At 37.6% G+C, this 15,959-nt stretch overlaps 1 non-coding gene across 1 annotated transcript; it reads right to left on the bottom strand.

Annotated features, from left to right (window-relative positions):
• Positions 1-12,957: 12,957 nt before the first annotated feature.
• On the bottom strand, positions 12,958-13,068 carry LOC138987073 (U6 spliceosomal RNA). Its single transcript, XR_011463532.1, has one exon. It is a non-coding gene; the product is annotated as a U6 spliceosomal RNA (small nuclear RNA).
• Positions 13,069-15,959: the final 2,891 nt, after the last annotated feature.

Here is a 15,959-nt window from a genome sequence, read left to right as displayed (position 1 = left end):
TACATTTTATGGTATGTTAACAGGTGATCTGTACTATTGGAAAAGAACTAGTAAAGCAGAGGATGGGGTTTAGGGAATAAAGGTGAAGAAAGGGAGGTGATTTAAAGAAAAACAACTTAGACCACACTGAGGGGAGCAAACATGCTCTCTTGCATTCAAGATTCAGGTTTTCCCCTGTCCAGTCAGGTCTCTTGGTCTTCCTCTGCTGCTGCTGCTGCTAAGTCGCTTCAGTCATGTCTGACTCTGTGTGACCCAATAGATGGCAGCTCACCAGGCTCCCCCATCCCTGGGATTCTCCAGGCAAGAACACTGGAGTTGGTTGCCATTTCCTTCTCCAATGCTTGACAGTGAAAAGTGAAACTGAAGTCACTCAGTTGTGTCCAACTCTTAGCGACCCCATAGACTACCCAACTTCAAAAATGTTTCCGTCTTTGAGGCTTTTTGCAAACTCATGCAAATATGCATGTTCTGAACATTCTGCCTCTCTTCAGTTGAACTGGTTTCATAAAAAATTGTTGGTAAACTCCCCCAAATTAAGTAACATTTTATGCAGCAAATTTTGATAATTTTCTGATTCCTGAAGAACTAATCTCCAAAGTATTTCCATTTTTCAACACACTGTCAGTGACCTAATTATATTATGTAAAAGTATTATATATGCATTGGTATTCTAATATATTATGACATTTAAAAAATATACACAAAATATAAACTAAATGACACTGAGATAAATAGAAATAAAAATGGAAATAGTAACATTTTCTTCCCCAGGGGATGAGGACACTCATTTTTATGGCCACTGGACTAATGGATTATGAATGTACACACATAATTATATCAGTTATTTAACTATCATGATAAAGTAATTTCTTTTACATATAGTTTCAATCAAAGTTCTCAGAATACCACAAGGGGCCAGGAATACAATTGTATGTGAATAACTCTCTTCATATGCATATATAAAATTGTGTGAGCTCAATTAAGTAATCATCTTTAGTTCTTTTGTTATTCCATCAATTCATCTACTGGTAAATAATCCAAACTCTACAATAGATATCTCATTTTCAGGGTTTAAATCTCAAGTCATAATAAAAGCAGAACAATGGCCTAGAATGAATAAAATGTCTTATGGATATCATCATATATATGCATTTGTAAAGACAATTAATGAAAAAATACAGACTTACAGTTTGCTGAAACAGAAAGTGTACTCACTCAGAGCTGAATATACATATCACCTAGAAAAAATACTTTCTCAGCTTTGATGACTTCTAAAGAAAGGGACCCCATGACTTTCATCTCCAGCCTACTGTGGACTCCTTTCCATTTTCCTCCTCCACTTCCCTCCATGAAATCTCTTCCCTAGGTTATAAAACACACCTTGGGCTTCTGGTTCAGACAAGATGACATTGATCCCTTTGTGCCCACTCCTCTGTCAGTTCTGGAAAAAGAGACCACCAAAGGAGACCTTGTGTATTTGGCAAGAAGAAGGTGAACTAGATTAGGGCCTGAAGAATGGAAGAGCAACACAGCAGCACCTAAGAGAGGACAAGCCAGGCCCAGCATTCCTACCTCCAGCCTAGTGTCAGAAGGCAGCCTGAGTAGGGCTGTTCTTCCCAAGGAATAAATGTGAAGGAACACCAGGTGGTGGTTTAGTTGCTAAGCTGTGCCTGACTCTGTGTGACCCCATGGACAGTAGCCCATCAGGTTGGACTGTCCACTGAATTCTCCAGGCAAGAATACAGATTCCCATGTCCTCCTCCAGGGGATCTTCCCAACCCAGGGGTTGAATCCAGGTCTTCACAAGGCAAGTGGATTCCTTACTGTCTGAGCCACCAGGAAAGCCCAAGAAACTCAATAATGGCATGGATATTTGGAAAATAAAAGGATAAAAGCATATGTTAATATTAGATAAAGTAGAGTTGAGAGCAAAGAAAATTTCCAAAGACAAAGGAATATAAGGACATTACATAAAGAATACAGAGTTGAACCCCTGGGTCAGGAAGATCTCCTGGAGGAGGGCATGGCAACCCACCTTAACATTCTTCCCTGGAGAATCCCCATGGACAGAGGAGCCTGGCAGGCTATATAGTCCATGGGGTCACAAAGAGTTGGACATGACTGAAGTCACTTAGCACACATGTAAGAGAGTAAAACTTAAAAGTCCTCACCAAAAAGATCTTGAAAGGTAAATATGTGAGGTGATATTAATAGATATGTTAATTAAATCAATGAGGGAATCCATTAATAATGTATACCTATTTAAATTGTCATGTATTCTTTAAATACTTGCCATTTTATCTGGAAAATATATTTTTAAAGTAATTAGCCTCCAATTAAAATAAATAAATTTAAATTTAATAAAAAAAAAACAAAAAAAATAAAAGAAAAATAGCAAGATTTTCAATGCTTTTTATATAATTTATTTCAAATATTACACTTGGTATGTAAAGGGTTTTTTTTTTTTTTTTCCCAGATAATAACCAGTGGGATTTATTGGATATTCAGAAAAGTAAGAAACCTTGGAAATTATCTAGGCAATCCTCCCATATTAAGAATATATAAGTAAATCCAAGAATGATTATGTCACTTATCTAAACTTATGAAACTCGATGCAAAAGTAGCAATAGAAACCAGGTTTCCTAGGTTTAAGTGAATCTTTACGGAATTACCCCACATGGAAATATCTCCTATGCTCTGCAAAACTTGATTCTTATCTCTTTCACAGAACTGATCATATTCCACCTTGTATTCATTGTCCAGTTAGCATAAGTTTTACCAAGCAAATTAAATTCCTTGAAGGTTCAGTCCTGGCATGTCGGTTCTTCTCACTCTATATTCTCACATATGGCTAAAGCTCTTTATAAATGCCTTCTTCTCCCTGGAACACCCTCTCTCTTTTACATGATTACCTCCTCGACATCTTTCAGATCTCAGTAAAAACCAGTTCCTCCAAACAGCGTTTCCTGACTCTGACACAGCTCAGGTCTCCTTGTTATGTGGACATAGGGCATTCTGTGCTTTTCCCTCTGGACACGTGTCCCAGTTGTGGTGCAACATTTAACTTTGAAATTCACCTCATTTCTGTTTTTCTGTTAAAATTTAAATCCTAATTCATAAAGTCCACATGTGTGCTCTTCACTGCTGTCCATTCTTTGGATCCATCAGGCCTTTGTTATGTGTTTGCTCAATGAAACACTTTTATTCATGCAGAATAAAATTTCAATGAATTTTTGATGCTAGTCTCACAGCATACAGTGAACTAAAACCTGTTCGGTCTTTTATTCCACATACACTAGCCCTCACTGTTTCATGTCCTAAGATAATGTGATAATCTACCACTGACAAAAAGGTTGAAAAGGACAGAATCTTAACTGCTCTTTCAGATAAAAGCTCCTTTTGTGTTATTTTTTGTTTGTTTGTTTCAGAAAGAACTTGGATTCTAGATTGCTTTCAGGTGAATAGAAACGGGACTGATATGTTAACTGGAAAAAAAAAACCCTGTTGCAATAAACAAAAGTAGACAAATCACGCATCTTCTGTATATGTCCAGACTCATTTTATTGGGAGCTGTTGGCTCACACAGTAGAGTCCCCCTGCAGTACAGGAGACCTGGATTTCATCCCTAGTCAGGAAGATTCCTGGAAGAAGGCACGTCAAACCACTCTAGTATTCTTGCCTAGAGAATCCCTATGGACTGAGGAGCCTGGTGGGTCATCAGACCATGGAGTCGTAAAGTGCTGGACTTGACTGAGCAACTCCACATAGAAAAATTCCTCAAGGTGACATACTGACATTTAGAAACAATTTCTCTCACTAGTGTGCTTAACTACAAGTCCAGCTTTTCAATGAAAAACCAAAGATAAAAGTAATATATCATAACAATCAAGTAATTATTTCTATCAAGGAATTTTCCTTAAGGCTAGCTAGAGAAATACACCGTGAGATGGAGCAGATAATGTGAAGTAGAAGAGATCCAAACATGGAAGCTTCATGACCAATCGATAATTTTCTTTTCACGAAAAAGGATAAAACCTCAGTTTGGGATCATGTTTTATACAGAGATATGCATACTCTTTTGAAATGTAAGAAAATTTCTACTCTAATTTCCTTGTTTAGTTGAGAAAACCAAGGCCTAGAGAATTGAAGATAAGTTTTCCAAGTCAAAGAGCAATTAAATTAGGATTCTGATGACAGTTCAGTGACAGGCCTTAGGGTGCAGTTGCTTCATCTTTAGGCAGACTGGCTGGTGATTGGGGTACCAGTAATGGTGCAGTCTTCAGGCTTAATTGCTTTTACTTTGGGAAACCTCTATCTTTGCTCTTAACACCCTCAACTGATCCCATAAAATCCAAAAATCTATTGGTTTAAATGTTAATTACATCTAAGAAAATATCTTCCCAGATGAGCATGTCAAAGAACTACAATTTGAAAAAATGTACAATTCTATGGAGTATGTTACACGTGACACTGGAATTGAATATCTATGCTACCTGTTCCACATTTATGACCTAGGAAGGGAAAACAAGATTGACAACATTTTATTTTTTTTCCCACTTAATCATGTCCAGTGTTTTAGTGCATGCAGGATGCTATTACAAAATGCCAGAGGCTGGGTGGTTTATAAACCCATTATTTATCACAGTTCTGGAGGCTAGAAGTCCAAGATCAGGAAGCCAGCATGGTTGAGTGAGTGAGGGCCTCTTCCAGGACATATCCCTAAATAGAAGGGATGAGCAAGTATTTCAGGCCTCTTTCACAAGAGCCCTAATCCCATTCATGTGGGCTCTGCCTTCATGTGGGTTCTGAACTCATGACCTAATTATTTTCAAATGGTCCCACCATCTAAAATCGTCACTTTGGGGATTAGGTTTTCAACATATGAATTTTGGGAGAACACAAGCATTAGACCATGGCACCCAACCAGGAGACTGACTTGTCTAAGGTAACCCAAAGCCTCATCCATACTGAATGCTCTGTGGTGCTGATATGAAGCCAAGGACTAAGGAATTATAGATTTCTCCTAGTATATACCCAGGGGATTGCAGAGTTTTGAAAGATACAGATAAAAAACTGCCCAGATTAAAAATTGTTTTATTTAGGGGAAAAATTGTCTATTCTGGAAAAAATAGCATGCATTTTGTATACTGTATTTGAATATATAAAACTCAGTTACCTATCCACACATCAAACACATTACAGAAATACAAATAATCACATTTACAATTGCATCAAAAAATAAAATACTTAAATAAATTAAAGCAAGGTGTTGAAAGATCTATGTATGAAAACATTCAAGAAACTCATGAAGGAAATGTTTAAAACAGACAAAAGGAACATATTTCATATTTATTGACTGGAAGAATTAATATTGTTAATACATCCATTCTACCCACAGCTATCTACATATTCACTGCAGTCTCTTTCAAAATTTCAAAACTTTTCACAAAACAAACAAAAAAATTCTACAACTTGTATAAAACTGTTGTTGTTCAGTTGCCAGGTCATGTCTGACTCTTACTGACACCATAGACTGCAGAGTGCCAGACTTCCCTGTCCCTTACCATCTCCTAGAATTTGCCCAAGTCCATGCCCATTGAATTGGTGATGCCATTCAACCATCTCATCCTCTGTCAGCCTCTTTTTCTTCTGCCTTCAATCTTTCCCAGCATCAGGGTCTTTTCCAATAAGTCAGCTATTCACATTAGGTGGCCAATGTATTGGAGCTTCAGCTTCAGCATCAGTCCTTCCGAAGAGTATATGGGGTTGATTTCCTTTAAGGTTGACTGGTTTTGAACTCCTTGGTGCCCCAGGGACTCTCAAGAGTCTTCTACACCAGCACAGTTCGAAAACATCAGTTCTTCAGCACTCTGCCTTCTTTATTGTCTGTCCAGCTCTTACATGTGTACATGACTAATGGAAAGAGCATAGCCTTGACTATACAGACCTCTGTCAGCAAAGTGATGTTTTTGCTTTTAACACACTGTCTAGGTTTGTCACAGCTTTCCTGCCAAGAAGCAATCGTCTTCTAATTTCGTGGCTGCAGTCACCATCCACAGTGATTTTAGAGCCCAGGAAGAGAAATCTGTCACTGCTTCCACCTTTTCCCCTTCTATTTGCATGTAAATGATGGGACCAGATGCCATGATCTTAGCTTTTTTGATATTGAGTTTTAAGCCAGCTTTTTCACTCTCCTCTTTCACCCTCATTGGAGGCTCTTTAGTTCCTCTTTGCTTTCTGCCATTAACGTGGTATCATTCACATATCTGAGGTTGTTGATATTTCTCCCAGCAATCTTGATTCCAGCCTTTAGGACTCATCCAGTCCAACATTTCACATGACATGCTCTGCATATAAGTTAAATCAGCAGGGTGACAATATTCAGCCTTGACGGACTCCTTCACCAATTTTGAACCAGTTTATTTTTCCTTGTCTGCTTCTAACTGTTGCTTTTTGAACTGCATACAAGTTTCTCAGAAGACAGGTAAGGTTCATCTGGTATTCCCATCTCATTAAGAATTTTCCACTGTGTTATGATCCACACAGTTTGGTGAGATCAATGAAGCAGATGATTTTCTGGAATTCCCTTTGCTTCTCTATGTTCCAGCAAATGTTGCCAATTTGATCTCTGGTTCGTCTCCCTTTTCTAAACCCAGCTTGAACATCTGGAAGTTCTAGGTTCACATAATGCTGAAGCCTAGCCTGGAAGATTTTGATCATAACCTTACTAGCACTGGAGATGAGTGCACCTGTTCAGTGGCTTGAACATTCTTTAACACTGTCCTTCTTGGGAACTGGGATGAGGATTGACCTTTTCCAGTCCTCTGGTCACTGCTGGCTCTTCCAAATTTTCTGAGATATTAAGTGGACCACTTTAATAGCACCATCTTTCAGGATTTTAAATAGCTTTGTTGGAATTCTATCACCTCCACTAGCTTTGTTGGCAGCAGTGCTTTTTAAGACCCACTGGAGTTCACATTCCAGAATTTCTGGCTCTGAGTGAGAAACTACACCATTGTGATTATCTGGGTCATTAAGATATTTTTTTGTATAGTTCTTCTGTGTACTTTTTCCATCTCTTCTTGGTCTATTCTGCTGTATTAAGTCACAAAGCACCAAAGATAAAAGTGATCTTGAGAAAGAAGAACAAAGTTCAAGACTAGGGTTGTTGATTTCAAATTGTATTAGAAAGCTATAGTAATCAAAACAGAATGATTTGCTTCTGGCACAAACACAGACACATAGATCAACAGAGCAGAACAGCAAAGCCGGAAAGAAACGCACACCCGTATATTGTCGGTTAGCTTATGAAAAAGGAGCTAAGACTATCCAGTGGGGAAAGGACAAGCTTGTCAAAAATGGCACTGGGAAAACTGGATAGTCCTATGAAAAAATGGAACTGTACCCCTGTCTTTTACCATGCACAAAAATAAAATAAAAATGGATTAAAAATTTGAACATAAGACTTTAAGTGATTAAACTCTTAGAAGAAGACATTGAGGAAATCTTCTTGCCATCAGTCTTTGCAACTGTTTTTTGGGTTTCACACCAAAAGCAAAGGCAACAACTGCAAAAACAAACTAGTGGGACCACATCAAACTCCAAACAAAGGAACATCAGCAAAATCAAATGGCAACTTACAGATTGACAGAAGATATTCCAAATCATATATTTGATAAGGGCTTAACATCCAAAAATACATGAGACATTCAACTCAAGGGCAAAAAACCCCAAATAATCCAAAAATTTAATGGAGCATAATAAAAGTAAGAGTTTCAATAAATCTGAAGATTAGACTGTAGATGAGAGACACAGCAAGGTTTTCCTTCTAGATCAACAAAAGCCTGTGCATTCCTGGCATTACTTTCCTCATCTCCACTCACTTGTTTGACAATTACAGTTCACAGTGTACATTCTTCAGTCAATAGCAATCACCACACAGTGAGCTATAATATGTACTAAGAACAGCCCCACTGGGAAAAAAAAAAACCCTAATATTTGTATCCTTACTAATGAGGCATATCAAAAGGAAAGTAATTTCCAGAGTTTACCACTTCATTGTTTTCTATATTTCATTTCAAAGTTGAGCCACCTAGTAAGGAAAATGAGTTAAGAGACCTCAATAATATATAGATAGAAAATCAGTTTTAAATGGGAGCATTAATGGATTATAATTTGGGGGTAATTTATTACTATTGCTGTAACTCTATTCCTTTTGATCTCTACTGCATCCATTAATAATTTATTTTCATGCATAAATATTAATACCAACACAGGGACAGGAAACATACTACTAAAGTTATAGTGAGTAGAGAAAGAATGAATATATTAGGCAAGAAGTGAAAGTATGGGAAGTCAACATTGGCAGTAAAGTAAAGGTCAGTATGGCCTTGAGAGGAAGGAAGATTCTGAAAGTTTCTTGAAACACCAACAAAGAGTCAGATGTGAGGAACTAGCTTAATTTGTAAACCAGAAACTCTACCAGAAGAAATTTAAGTTCATAAAAATATTATGATGCTAAAACCCAAAATTTAGACAGAGAATAGGGTAGATATTCAAAATTCTCCATTGCTTAGTGCATCAGGCACTCAAAGACCACCCTCACTGAAGTCTTTCTCTGTTGCTCACCCTACAGGTACCAGCATGAAGAAAGAGATAGCTCTACTCCACAGGCAGTTGAACCCTACTTTTATGGCCTCATGGCTTTCCTTAAGAAGCATTCCATGCAGCACATTTTCTCCACCCCATCCCATCAGGCTGACTCCCCACGGTCAACAGGAGTCCTCACCCTGGGATCATTCCACAATCCCCATGGCTCCAGCTCCCAGCTTCCGTGGACACCAGTGGACTTACAACCCTGTCTGAGGTATGAAAGGCTGCAGCATGGCTTGTCTATGTGGTTCTCACTCCGTTCAGACTGTCACAGATTAGTTAGCTCACTCCCCAACTGCTTCAAATGCCTCCCCCGTCCCAGTGGATGGCCATGGATGTGGGGATCTCTCCCCTGCGCTTCAGCTCCCTCTCCCCCAGGTGCAGGCTGGTCCCACTTGCTCTCCTCCTTCTTTCCCCTTCCTCCTTGTCCCTTCTTTCCTTTGTCCTACTGAGTTCTGTATGGATCCAGATATTCCTGGTCTTCTGTGAGAACTGCTGTGTCTTTAGACGTTCTTGATGCATCAGTGGAGAGAGGTGTACCCCACTTCCACCTACCCCTCCGTCATCTTGTCCACCCCATTTGTGCATGGATTAGAAACGAGTTTCCCTTTCTATTAAATAACATTGCCATCACCACACATGTTTAACTTTGCTTTTTTGAAGAGAACACAGGTAAGTTCCACTCTCTTCAGTTGAGTCAGTCATCCAGTCGTGGCCGACTCTTTGAGACCCCATGGACTGCAACATGCCAGGCTTCCCTGTCCATCCCCGACTCCCAGAGCTTATTCAAACTCATGTCAATCCAGTCCGTGATACCACTTGATAATATCCACTCTCTCAGACAATTTAAAAATACAACACAATCTTATTAGTTACAGTAACCATGCTATACATCAGATCCTCAGTTCAGTTCAGTTGTTCATTCATTTGTCTACCCTTGTGACCCCCCTTTTTTTGTGGAAACCCCTGAGATCAGATCAGATCAGTTGCTCTTTCTCTGACTTAGTTTACCCCATGAATTGCCAGTTTCAATCACTAAAAATCCTAGAGATTTCAAACTCATGATTAGATCTCATGATTAGATCATGAAGCTAAAATTTAGATCTTCAGACATTATTAATTTTTTATATATGGAAGTGTGTAACCTTTAAAATTCTCTCCCTATTTGCCCTACCCTCCAGACTTTGGCAATCATTTTCTACTCTGAGTTCCATCTTTTTTTCTTTTTTTTGAGATTCCTTATAATTGAGATCATATGGTATTTGTCTTTCTCTGACTTAGTCCACTTAGCATAATGCCCTCCAGTTTCATCCATGTTGCACAAATGTGAGGATTTCTTTCTTTTTCTAATGGCTAAATAATATTTATCTATATATGTCATATCACAGTGTTTTAATCCATTCACCTGTTGAAAGATTGTTGTTTCTATAACAAGGCTACTGTGAATAATGCTGCAATGAACATGGGAATACAGATCTCTCTTTGAGACAATTATTTCATTTCCTTTGACTATATATCCAGAAGTGGGATAATGCATCACATAACAGTTCTCTTAAATTTCTTGAGGAACCTCCACACTATGTTTCCATGGGAGTTGCACCAGTATACATCCCTACCAACAGTGCATAAGCACTCCTTTTTCTCCTCAGCCTCAATAACATTTGTCATTTCTTACATTTTGGTACTAGCCTTTCAAACAGGTATGAGGTGATATCTGTTGTGCTTTTGATCTGCATTTCCTTTGATTACTAGTGATGCTGAGCATCTTGTCATATACCTCTTGATCATCTATATGTCTTATTTGTGGGAAAATGTCTATTCTTTAAAGATGGAGCATACATTATGTTTACTATATTCCAATATACATAACTCAGTTGTTGACCTATATATCAACAATGAACTATCAGAAAGTGGAATAAAGAAAACAATCCCATTTACTATTGCATCAAAAAAAGATAAAACACTTAGAAATAAACTTAAGCAAGGTGTTGAAAGATTTTATGCAAAACCTTTAAGACATTGATAAGAGAAATTTTAAAAAGAGTTAAAGATATGTAAAGTTAGATTGTCAATTCAATGTGTTTCTTGAGGTAGGATTTGTATTTCTATAAACCTCCCTCTTAGAACTGCTTTTGTTGCATCCTCTAGGTTTTAGATCATCATGTTTTCATTGTTCCTTGTTTCTAGGTATGTTTTGATTTCCCTTATTTCTTCAGTAACCTGTTCATTATTTGGAAATGTTTTGCTTAATGTCCATGTGTTTGTGTTCTTTGCAGTTTTTTTTCCCATATAATTGATATCTGGTCTCATAGTGTTGTGGTCAGAGAAAATGGTTAATATAATTTCAATTTCCTTAAATTTACTGAGGTTTGATTTGTGACCCAAGATGAGGAAAATGTTCCATGTGCACTTGAAAAGAAAGTGTATTCTTCTGCATTTGGATGGAATGTGCTGAGATATCAATTAGGTCTGTTGGCTCTAATATTTCCTTTTAGGCTTATGTTTCCTTATTAATTTTCTGTTTTGATTATCTGTCCATTGGTATAGGTGCAGTGAAAACATGCCTACTATTATTGTGTTACTGTCAATTTCCCCTTTTATGTCAGTAAGTGTTTACCTTATGTATTGAGGTGCTCTATTGTGGGTAAATAATATTTAAAATTGCTATGTCTTTTCTTGCATCAATCCCTTAATCATTTGTTAGTGTCCTTCTTTAACTCTTATAATAGTTTTCAATTAAGGTCTATTTTCTCTGATATGAGAATTGCCAATCTGGCTTTCTTTTGATTTGCATTTGCATGGAATATCTTTTTCTATCCTCCCACTTTCAGTCTGTATGTGTCATTTAAAACTGGGAGCATTACTGGATTATAATTTGGGGGACTGTATTATTCCTAATACTATTGTAATTTTATTCCCTTTAATTCTATGTTATACTAGGTTGATGTTGATTTAAAATAGTAATACCAACATAGAGGCACATGGTACTCAAGTTAAAGTAGATTGAGAAAGACAAAGCTTATGAGGCAGGAAGGGAAATCACAGAAAATTAGCAATGGTATCAAAACAAGGGGCCTTATCCTAGAAAGAAAGCAGAGTTCTCTAATTTTTTGGAGACAACACAAACAAGCTAGATGTGAGCCAACCAGCTTAAGCTGTTGAAAAATCAGAAACTGCACTGAAGGAAAATGAAGTTCATAAAAAAAGATGCTGATGCTAAATTGACAAAATTCAGACAGTAAGAAAAAAGGGTAGGGTTTATGTAGATGCTGAATACTACTCAGAGAGGTAGACATGGAAGCAAATACACTAAAGAGCATCAGAAAAAAACAAAGCACAAAAGGGTCTGAAAATAAATAAAATCCAAGGTGATTTTCAGAATGAAAGAGACTTTTCAACAGTCTGGTCAAAAAGAATAAGAGAAAAATGAAAATTAAAAAAGTCAAAATATAAAGACTTGTGCACGTGATAGACCCAGAGAATGCTCAGCAGAGAAAATTTACTAGCCTGATAGTGACCAGAAACAGAAGCCTCCAGCATCAGGAACAAAAACCCTGGGCAGGACTGCAGATGACAACCAGCTTAAGCTGTGTCTGGAAACAGCCTCAGTTTCAAAGTTTGGAATACTACACCACCTAAAATCCAGACAGTAGACAAGGATTATAGCTTGCTGAAAACACTGAGTCGGAGACAGGAAGCAAATGGCGCTAATGAGCATCAGAAAGATTCAACTACAAAAGGCTGGAAAATCCCTCATGGATGGAGAATCAAGGAGAAAACCATCAAATATAAAGACTTGTGTCCATGGGGTCGCCCAGAGAGTCAGAAAAATTTCAGCCTCAACCTTTCACAGAAGCCTCCAGGAAAAGGAAATGGCAAAACTGCTCCAGTGTTCTTGCCTGGAGAATCCCAGGGACAAAGTGGAGCCTGATTGGCTGCTGTCTAGTGAACGCAGACAAGGATTATAGCTTGCTATGACACTGAATCACAGACAGTAGTGTTTGTTAGTTTGCTTTTCTCATTCAACTATAAAGTTAATGAATCACTAACCAATGATAATTGACACCATCAGTTTCCAGTCAGATCCTCTTTAATCATACAGTGGATATCTGAACCTGTTATATGATCCCCAATAACAGTTTTTATAATTGAATTTATTGATGTTTAATTGAAGGGTAATTGCTTTACAATACTGTACTGCTTTCGGCCAAACATCAACATGAATCAGCCATAGGTATAACTATATCCCCTCGCTCTTGAACCTCCTCCCCACCATCCCTCCAGTCTCACCTCTTGAAGTTACAGAAAAATATGGAAGGCTTCACAAATTTGTGTGTCATCCTTGGGCAGAGGCCATGCTAATCTTCTCAGTATTATTCCAATTTTTTAATATATATGCTACCAAAGAAAACACATGAATAACAATTTAACAGAAAAAAAATCATATAGTTAGTCATCTACCAATAAATGATCAATTACATTAGAAATTAGGTATTCTGCTATATTTACTGGCTCTTATAAAATTGAATTTTATAATGTCCAAAGTTCCATGAAGGAATTAAGCATATATTTATGCAAAACACATGTATACATGCAGAGAAATATATGCACACAAATACGTCTATGTTATTCAAGGTATTATTCTCCTTTCCTGTCACAACAAGCTCTTTAGCTGATGAGAATAATGAAGTGAATTTCTCCAACTCGTATCCTTCTCTTTGAGAACCATTTATTTTTTTTTATTTATTTCTTTATTTTATTTTCCATCCATGAATATTGTATTTTCCAGGCAAGAATACTGGATCCGGTTGGCATTTGTGTTCTCCATCCTGATCTTCCTGATCGAGGAACCCCTCCCATGCCATCCTGGGTCTCCCCAGTGCACCAGCCCCAAGCAGTATCGCATCGACCATCTGAGCCACCAGGGAAGATTTTATACAATTTCAATGCCATTCTCCCAAATCATCCCACCTTCCCCTCTCCCAGAGAGTCCAAAAGACTTTTATTTTCTCTTTTTTTCATATAAATTTTATTTTATTTTTTATTATTTTGTATCTTTTAACAATATTTTCATACTTTCAGGTGAATGTTGAAGGGACTTATTACATTTATGTATCCATTCTCCCACAAATTCCCTCCCATCCAGGCAGCCACATAATTGAACAGATTAACAATATTATACAATAGGTCCTTGATGTTATACATTTTAAATGTCAGTGTAAATGGTGAAAAGGGTGGAAGATCAACATTCAGAAAACTAAGATCATGGCATCTGGTCTCATCCATTCTTCCACAAATTCCAGTGGAAACAGTGTTAGACTTTATTTTTTCGGGCTCCAAAATCACTGCAAATGGTGATTGCAGGCATGAAATTAAAAGACGCTACTCCTTGGAAGGAAAGTTATGACCAACCTAGATAGCCAGGACATTACTTTGCCAACAAAGTTCCATCTAGTCAAGGCTATGGTGTTTCCAGTGCAAATAATGGTGTTTCCAGTAACAGAGTTGGATGTGCTATGAGCATCGAAAATTGGTCCTTTTGTTGTTATCCATTTTAAATGTAACAGTCCATTCTAAATGACCATCCCAAACTGACCTAACTATCCCTTCCCTCAAGCAGCTCATTGGAAAAGACTCTGCAGCTGGGAGGATTGGGGGCAGGAGGACTCTGAGATGGCTGGATGTCATCACTGACCTTCTGCTTTGGTGATGGACAGGGAGGCCTAAGTTCATTTGTATCATTTCTTTTCAACTGAACTACCACCTGTAAGGAATATTGTATGATATTTCTCCTTCTCTGTCTGACTTAGTCTACTCAGCATGACTCTCTAGGTCCATCTATGGTTCTAGCATATGCAGAAATCTATGTTGCTGCAAATGGCATTATTTCATTCTTTTCAATGAATGAGTAGTATTCTGCTGTATACATGTACCACATCTTCTTTTTTTTTGTTGTTTATATGTAACTATTTATTAATATTTACCACTTAATAGAGACACCATTTCCTTCCTGCATCGTTGTTGTTGTTGTTGTTTTTTTGGCTGTATCAATTTATTTATTTTTACTTTTTAATATAAATTTATTTATTTTAATTGGAGGCTAATTACTTTACAATATTGTATTAGTTTTGCCATACATCAACATGAATCTGCCACAGGTGTACATGTGTTTCCTATCCTGAACCCCTCTCCCACCTCCCTCACCATCCCATCCCTCTAGGTCATCCCAGTGCACCAGCCCCAAGCATCCTGCATCATGCATGGAACCTGGACCAGCGATTCATTTCACATATGATATTATACATGTTTCAATGCCATTCTCCCAAATCATCCCACCCTCACCCTCTCCCATAGAGTCCAAAAGACTGTTCTATACATCTGTGTCTTTTGCTGTCTCACATACAGGGTTATCGTTACCATCTTTCTAAATTCCATATGTATGCATTAGGATACTGTATTGGTGTTTTTCTTTCTGGCTTACTTCACTCTGTATAATAGGATCCAGTTTCATCCACCTCATTAGAACTGATTCAAATGTATCCTTTTTAATTGCTGAGTAATACTCCATTGTGTATATGTACCACTGCTTTCTTGTCCACTCATCTGCTGATGGACATCTAGGTTGCTTCCATGTCCTGGCTATTATAAACAGTGCTGCGATGAACATTGGGGTACATGTGTTTCTTTCAATTCTGGTTTCCTCAGTGTGTATACCCACAGTGGGATTGCTGGGTCATATGGCAGTTCTATTTCCAGTTTTTTAAGGAATCTCCACACTGTTCTCCATAGTGGCTGTAATAGTTTGCATTCTCACCAACAGTGTAAGAGGGTTCCCTTTTCTCCACACACTCTCCAGCATTTATTGCTTGTAGACTTTTGGATAGCAGCCATTCTGACTGGTGTGAAATGGTACCTCATTGTGGTTTTGATTTGCATTTCTCTGATAATGAGTAATGTTGAACATCTTTTCATGTGTTTGTTAGCCATACGTATGTCTTTTTTGGAGAAATGTCTGTTTAGTTCTTTGGTCCATTTTTTTATTGGGTCATTTATTTTTCTGGAATCGAGCTGCAGAAATTGCTTGTATATTTTTGAGATTAATTTTTTGTCAGTTGCTTCATTTGCTATTATTTTCTCCCATTTTGAAGACTGTCTTTTCATGTTGCTTATATTTCATTTGTTGTGCAGAAGCTTTTAATTTTGATTAGGTCCCATTTGTTTATTTTTGCTTTTATTTCCAATATTCTGGGAGGTGGGTCATAGAGGATTCTGCTGTGATTTATGTCGGAGAATGTTTTGCCTATGTT

This window comes from Bos mutus, unplaced genomic scaffold (genome assembly GCF_027580195.1).
Source record: "Bos mutus isolate GX-2022 unplaced genomic scaffold, NWIPB_WYAK_1.1 CTG574, whole genome shotgun sequence".
Taxonomy (NCBI): domain Eukaryota; kingdom Metazoa; phylum Chordata; class Mammalia; order Artiodactyla; family Bovidae; genus Bos; species Bos mutus.
This window is presented reverse-complemented; position numbering and strand designations above follow the sequence as displayed.